Below are 8,825 nucleotides of genomic sequence, written 5' to 3'. Positions count from 1 at the left end.
CCAAGGTATCTCTATTGACAGAACTATTAGCCACTGTTCTCAATTCATTAATTGCAGTAGCCTTCACATTGTAATCCAGTGGTAAAGCTCTCAAAACTTTAGAAATGATTTCATCTTCACTCAGAGTTCCACCACAACATTGAAATCCCATAACAATCTCATTTACCCTTTCCATGAATGCAATAATCCTTTCATCTTCTTCCATCTTCAAGTTTTCATATCTCACTCGGTAACCACGAAGTTTAGCAATCTTCACAATAGGGTCACCTTCATCAAGAGTCTCCAACTTGTTGCATATAGCCTTTGCAGATGATTCGATAGTTAATCCCATTATTTGCTGATCAAAAAGTGCACACAAGGGGGATTCTCTTTCTCTACAATCATTCTCGAGCTCCTTATCCAAGTTTTTCGGATGAGGATTTCTAGATGCTGAATTATGAGGTGTAACACCATTCTCTGTGATCTCCCAAATTTTCTTACCAAGATATCTTAGATGAGTCTCCATCTGAATCTTCCATACCTTGTAATTTATTCCATCAAGCCTAAGAATATCTCTCCAAAAGATAGCTCCAGATGAACTTGAACTGTTATTCACCATAGGATCTTCCTCATTCACCATAGGATCTTCCTCAAGCAGTTAAGCTTCTGCCGAGAGGACCAGAGATCTAATACCAATTATTAGATAGTTCAAATAATCGGAAGATAATTGAGAGGAGGGGGGGGTGAATTAGTTATCTTAGATTACCGAAACCTTAAGCAATTAAAACTTTAATACCGAAACCCAAAAGATCATACCAGAATGCATAAACCAAAAACTGAAATAGTAGATAAACCAATTAAGCATAAACAACAATCAAAGAATAAATATCATCCACATGACACCAAGATTTGTACGTGGAAAACCTAGTAAAGGGAAAAGCCATGGTGGGAAGCCTACCCATAATCAAATAATACTTCTGTAGTATGTGAATTACAATTGAGGTACGTGCACTTGCAAGAAGGAAAACAACCTAGAGCACACTGCTCATCACAAAAGGAGTCTCACCAACTACATAGAAATCCAGACTACAATCTGGAAGAATGAATGAACTGCAAAGATAGCATCTCCTATGCTTGAATACAGTTCCGGTTAAGCTCAATATCAGAGGACTAAATCCTCTTACATAAACCCAACTCCATCACCAATGATTGACCAGATCCTATACCTGAATGATTATTACATTATTCGCACATACACATCCTCATATATTCCTTTCCCATGATCTATAATGAGATCTTACATCATATCTATACAAGCCCTTGACCACAAACAATAAGGTCAGCCACCAGACAATAAGATAATTACATATTTACAAAACATGTTGGCCAAAGACCAAACAAATAATATCCAACCCATAAGATATCCTGAAAACACATCGAGAGGTCCAATCCACACGTTACATTAAGTTGGTCAATAGCCTAGATAATATCGGGACCCAATATAGGTCCATACACGCTAAAGCAATGATACCAATAAACTAAGTCTCAAACATGACCACCATCAACATCCTAAATCTCTACTAGAAGGCACACCAACACCATTTATGCATAACATCAACGATCTTCAACAAAGCTCTATCGGTGAAACCCTCATCAGAACAACAAACTAAGCTTTCTAGCATACATGATAGCATTCGATCACCAAATCCAAAACCAACTGATTGAACATGAATCTAAGTAGCATGAATATGCCAATTCCATAACCCAAACATACTGCATCATAATGATCCAATCCAATAAAAAACCAAACAACCTACCGGGACCAGAAGGATATCGATAAAGCAGCCAAAACAACTAGTGTTGACATCAATGAGAAAACATCAATGCAACACATAATCAATTCCTCCAAATGGAAAACAATTATATCTAACACAAGATACTCAAGAATCTTGACTCTTCTAACACAGTCTGGAACCTTCATGACCTCTATTTTAGATAAATTTATAACCTTGAGAAGCTTCAATTTCCCCACATTTTGGTAGTGTAGAGATGGCAATGCTGCTAAAGTCGAGAACCTAGAATAGACAATATGAAAGACCAATATGAAACAATATGAAAGGCCATGCTCTCTTCGAATGCACACATCTTCAATTAATGGCTTCTTGATTCAAGAGCCTCTCATCATATGACTAGTATTTTTTGTTCTTTCATTCCTTGTACTTTACCACATATTTTGATGGGTAATAACACTTGTATGAAAGTTACTAGGATAAGATCTATATATGTTGATGATAGAGCATTTAATGATGTATTATATGCCCCTTCATCATCTTTCAATCTCATTTGTATCTACCATATTATACATAGTGGGTAAGGTAATATAGTCAAGTTCACATCTAATTTAGTATGTATCAAAGACCTAGACATAGTAGAGTGATTATTGCATTTGGCACTATTAATCATGTACCTTTATTGTATGAGTTCTCTTAGTTTTCTCATGAATTTCTTGTAGATCCATTGACTAGTCTGTATTCTCATGCATCTCGAGTAGATCAAATATATGATGAGAGTTTGGTCACCTAAACCTATATATGCTTCCATCATCCACCTTGGTTCTTTATACTTATGTCAAGACTCCACCTCATCCACCTCTTGCTTCTTCAAATATTGACTTAGGATGATAATTCACTTCTAGTTTTTTGCTTTATGTGGTGACTTCTTGGTAGATATTGAGGGGTTATTTGTTGTCACATATTACTGACATTGGAGACATTATTGAGAATATTCACTTCATTTTCTATGGTAACTACAACCCACTTGTCATCCCTTCATTAGTTCTTTTTGAGGTTGTTCTACATGTATCTTCATGATTTTTTATGTTTGCTTCATTTTATTTGGCTTCTTTTGATTAAAAAATGTGAATAGTTGAGTAGTATTTCATGGCACACATCATGATGCCTTTCCTCCCATCTCCTTTTACGAAATTTCTTGTACCTTGGCCATTAGATTTATTTTTTCCTAAGGGGAGGAGATTTTTTTCACTCTTGGATCATTATCAACATTTCTCTTCAAGTATTTACTATTGGAATTGGAACTTGTTCCTTATGGGGGGAATGCACCATCTCTTATTTTATCTCCTATCAAGGTATATTGATTGCACTTTATACGACCAAATTAGTCCTTGAGGGGACATATTGAATCCTACATAGTTAGTCACACGTACTCATTTTATATCTTTTTTCTCTCTTATCATACTTATACATCATGGGCATCATACTTTCCCCCACATATTAAGATTTTCATATCTAAAACCATATTATCACTAGTTACATGTTGTCTTACATTTTACTTTATGTGCTCATGCTCTTGGATGTTACATTGGGGGCATATGCATATTCCAATTCTCTTTGCACTTACAAAAAAATATTTTTATCCATTAAGGTGTACACCACCATTGTTGATTTGATCATGCTTGGGGAAAATCCACCTTCCTTGATGTTATCTCTAAATAGAACACCACATGATAGGCATTTCCATACCATGTTAATTCATAATAAGTATTTAATATAAAAATAATATTTATAAATATCATTATGTTTAAAAGGCAAAGTGGGTAATTATATATTTATTTTTACCAAGTATAGGGAATAAGGTTATAGAAAGGGTTCATGTTAGGGTTTATGAAATAGGAAGTGCGAGCATTGTTTAATTTTTATTTTTTTAATCTTTACTCTTAGGTTTCATAAGAGTACAACGAAACTAAACCCCCGAGTGTGCACAGAAAGAGAAACTAACTCTAAAGCCCGCAAAAAATTCTGGGCTCGGAATGAAGATAAGTTTATTTCATAAACATTAAACCTTATGAAACCTCTTTAGGCTTTCAAAAAATCTTAAAAGTTTAAAGTTATGATAATCAAAATCTTAGCAGAGTTTATGGAAGTTTAACTTTAACAGAGAATTTTTAAAAAAAATTTCTAAAAAACTTAAAAACCAAACAGCCAACTAAAGGCTCTGCAACGACCTTAAAGGAAAACTCCCAAAGTGAAAAACCTATCTGATTAAGAGTCTTCATCTAGCTCTACAGGAGGATTTGGAGCTCTGCCTCTTCCAAAGCCTCTACTTGGAGGACGTCCTTGACCTCGACTAGAACTGCAACCCAAACATTTGCCACCACTTCTCCTGCCGTGTTCTGCATAGCGTTCCTCCTCTTCTATTTTTGAGGGCAAGACACCATTAAGCCTGGTAAATTCAAGAAGCTCTTCCTCCCTACCCAAATCTTTTGAATTTTCCCCGAGAAAGCGCCATTTGAGGAATCTAAGTCCCATGCCTTCGAATGATCTGTGCTTATTAAGGTCCTTGCCAGTAAGACCAAGCAAAAAAGGGTAGTATTTGATAAGCTCGTCAGGAACGTTGAAGAAAATTCTTGAGTCCATGAGGGAGGCGACAAACCAAGATGAAATATTGGTGTTATCGCAGGGGTATTCCTCCCTACTAATATGTCCACTACCAAGGATAATCTTTACAGCCAGGATGACCGTTGGCTCGGGATATAGCAGTAGCCTCTTCAGTCTTAAATCCATGATTTTCCTAAAGGAAACTTGACGGGTGGAAACCGAAAGGGAGATGGGAATGTATGTGTCAAAGCATGAAGTTGGCCTTGGATACACTCATAATGAATCCAAATGTCTCGTCACCAGACATAGCTTCCAGAGTCTTTGTCACCTTGATCTTCTAGAGAGTTTGTCCGATTGTTGAGGGTCTGAAGTAGCTTAACCTATTTTGAATACGATTGTAGAGATAGAATAGTTGATAACTTGCAAAGAAAGCTTAGCAAAGGCTTGACGACACTTTCTTCAATGTGCTTTTATGAGAAATGCCTTGTAATGAATTCACCTGCAAAGGTGGAAAAGGATATCTATCTCTAATCATGCCAAATCTCCTTGCTAAAGGTTTTATCTCTATCTAGTGGACAACGCATGCCTCATACTAAGAATGACAACGGACCATGGGCTAACTTTTCGAGAGGTGAGTGGGAAAATTTGATTTTGGCAAAACCAAGAATAAGTGACATCATAGATGATGTGTCCACTTCATTTCTTAAAGTTGGCAGAAAAGTTTGAATTCAAAGAAGTAGCCATTCCACCAAACTTTAACGCCAAAGGTTAAGTTTGAAGAAATGAAAAAGAAAGGCTCTGCTGAGCAAATTAGGTTGATTTTGAGAATTCCTGCCATGCTCTCATGAAAATAGAGGAAACCGTTGTTGCATATTTTAAAATTAAAATTTGCCTCTGATATAAGCTTTGACAAATGAAGAAGATCCTTTGTAGGATAACCCTGGAGATTGCCTCCCTTCTCCCACCAGTGAATAGAAATGCCTTCTGCTAGAGATTTGGAGAGAGCATCTACCTTTGTATTCACTTCTCTGAAGATATGTTTAACCTCATACTGCTCTAGATTAGCTAGATTGTTAGTTATGCTATCTAGAATTGCCTGTAGCTGGCAGTTTGGGGTTTTCTTCAATTTGATTGCATTGATTGCTATCTCCAAATCTTCCTCCACTATGATGTTTCTTAACCCATGATTGATGCAATCCACACTAATACATTTGGTCTATAGTTTTGATGGAGGTTTCTGACTGAGAAGGTATATTGTGACCAAATTTGGTTTTTTTAAAGAAATGCCCGAATTCGTTGGAATTCTGACGATAATTTCACATTTGGTTTCGACGGAGAAGGAATTAGCAATGAAATTTATTTTTTTTTCAAAAAAGTGCCCGTGTTCGTTGAAATTTTGACGACAACGGGCATTATACTTTAAAAAAAACAAAAGAGGGCAAGTCATTTGTGCATTTGCAATCCTGCCCAGGCTTCCGCGTCGAGCTCAACCCCTGGCAAGATCAAATGGCACACTCACCATTCGAGGTACTTTCGCACACTCACCTTTTGAGGTATAATCTTCACCTTCATTTTGGATTTGCATAATATGAGGAATTTCTGAATCTTCACCTTCATTCATTGAATCTTTGGATTTGCATAATATTTGCATAATATGAGGAATTTCTTGGGTAAAATCTTCACCATTCGAGGTAGTTGAATCTTCACCTTCATTCGTTGATTTGCATATATGAGGATTTGCTTGCATCCCACCCATTGCTTGAGCTATCCACTGCATTTCACAACTACCCATGCTTTGTCCTTCCTAGGTCAACATCACCAGAAGTCTTTTAATGTTTCCCCCATGCCTTGGTTGTCGATGTCCAATCTTCCCCTTTCACCACCATGAATTCTATATGGCTCGGAGGGCAATCAACCTCTCTTTCTCTTTTCTGTCTCTCCCACCCTGCCCCTACCATGACACTAGGACGTATACACAATGAAGAACAAGGTAACCGGTTAAATGATCAACCTTTCACAGATAGCATTGATGAGTTTTCAGTTCTCATTAGAAGATAGAGTAGGAGAGGCCATTGTCAAACTATTTTTGTAGTTATCAACCACACCCTCTCTAACAGTGAGGTAGTTCCAGATAGTTACTTAAATTTTTCATGTTCTATGTTAAGGTCTTTAGCTAGAAAACCATCTTCCTTTTCTACTATTTTTTTTGTCTATTGTGTTTCCTTGCACATTTACAAATGTGCGTGAGAGTCATCTTGAACCAGTTCTAGGGAGGTATCTAGCGGAGGAAGCTTCATAACAATACAGTTTGTGCTAATATGTTCCAAACATAAATGTAAATAAAAAATTAACAAATATACCTCAATTTTGAAATGCTTTAATGTTTCTAGAACATGTTAGTGTATGCTTTCATCATGGAAAAACATAATGTAGCTGATCATAACTGATGTAACTGTTAGAGTAATCGGGTCTTTACTTTATTAATTAAACAACCTTTGTTTAATTAATTAAGTTCCCCTTTATCTCTTTTACACTTAAGCTAACATTAGGTACATAATAATTAATTCTTTTATTAATTATGTGCAAGCCTAGGGTTTTCCCTTTTAGGGTTTCTTGACCTATTAGAGGTTGAATTTTTTCTTTGTATGATAAATCTACACACACTTTTTGTGAATACAGAGCTCTCATATTCTTGAGCATTTTTCCTGTGTTTATTATTTTTCTTTGTTGCTTCCTTGCTTCTCCTTGTAACAGGTTTATTCAATGTGTAGAGATTATTTGGGCTCCTATGGTGTTGTATTTCTCAACTCTCACATGGTATCAAAACTTTAGATCTGCAGCTAGTTGTTCTTGTTTTGAGTGTTTTTGCATTTGAAGCAGATCTGGGGTTTCAGATGTTTTTTTATGCACCTAGGCATAGGCTTTTTTTTCTGAGCACTTTGGGCCTAAACGGACCTCACCATTGTGCTCAGAAGGCCCCAAAACCCTTATGGTCATATAAAACTTGACCACTTTCGACACCTGAGCCTCTGAGGGGGTGTTTTTTTGTTCTCTACCATGTCGTACGACCCTAACATGCAATTAGAGAATTTATTTTTATAGAAAAAACAATTTTTCCTTTTTATGGCATGCAGGCTGAAATTTTTTTATGCAAAAAAAACAAAAAAAGATTTTTTAAAAGTTTGGCCAAGTTTTTCTTTTCAAAAAAACATAACAATTTTTTTGGGGGGGTTCCCCACGGTACGCAGGGTACTGTGGGGCCCCCTGGCTCTGCCGCCGGCCCTGTCAGGCCGAGCCACGCCGACCTTCTCCCTGCTGACCACTTCTTCCTTGCTGGCCTCTGCCCGACTACCTCTGCACCGACTGCCCACTACTCCTGCATCGACTGCTTCCTGACCGCGCCTGCCCTCGCCCACTAGCCGCCCATTGCTTGACCAACGCCCGACCTCCACCACTGCTACCGCTGAGCTAGTGTGCCACCTTCCTGCCACCAGTAGGGGGGCCTTTTTTTTTTTTTTTTCCCTTGAAGGGTTTTGACAGCATATTGATTTTTTTGCCACACCTCGAGCAAAAAGAGTTGGTTTTTCGAAAATGAATAAGCATCGAAAAGCTAGTTCCTAGCCGGACCTCATGGTATTGGAATTTTTTTCCTTTTTTTTTTGTTTGACTGTACTTTTTTCCAATCAAAGTGGGGTCACTTTTCTGCACTTCCAGGGTCGTAGAATGAGCATTCGAACTCCATTTTTTGAAAACTTTATAGTGTTGGAAATATTGTTATGTGTACTTTCCAGCATATGAGTTTTATTTCCATATTCTGCTCCAGGAATATTTTATTCAATTTTTTGCTTTTTAGCACTCTGGTAAATATCTTAGATGTTTCAGGTCCTGGGATCTCTTTCTTTGAGTAGGATGTCTCATTTTTGGCTATTCTTTCTATTTCCAGTCTTCTTATCATTGTAGCTTTTTATTTATGCACACACACTGAGATAAAGTGCCATCATGCATTGTTTAATTGGGATCTTGCATATCTTGTGCCTTATTGTACATGCACTACTTATAAAGTTCCATGGGGGGTTGGTGTTTGCCTTTGTTTGCCATCTACCTTTGTCATGTGAGTGTTCCTTCCATGACATTTGCCTCATGATGTGTTTCAAGTGAGTGTTCCTTCCACGACGCTATGTACTTTCTCAACACCTTTGATGTTCATGGTTCTTCATCATGTAGTTCTTGTTGGTCAATCTTTTTCAGTATTCCTGTCCCTCTCCCTTTTTAGCATTATGGGGAGGTTTGTCCTGTTGGTTCTAATGCTTCCATAGTTTGATTGATCAACTCTTCAGGCTTTGGTTTCTCATGCCATTTGTATCTTTGATTTCAGTTGTTTGCCTTTGTTTGCCATTTGATTCAAGTAGTGTCATTTGAGGGAACTCATGTAGATTACAGTCTTCTCTAACT

The sequence above is a fragment of the Cryptomeria japonica genome, chromosome 4 (assembly GCF_030272615.1).
Source record: "Cryptomeria japonica chromosome 4, Sugi_1.0, whole genome shotgun sequence".
Classification (NCBI taxonomy): Eukaryota; Viridiplantae; Streptophyta; class Pinopsida; order Cupressales; family Cupressaceae; genus Cryptomeria; species Cryptomeria japonica.
This window is presented reverse-complemented; position numbering follows the sequence as displayed.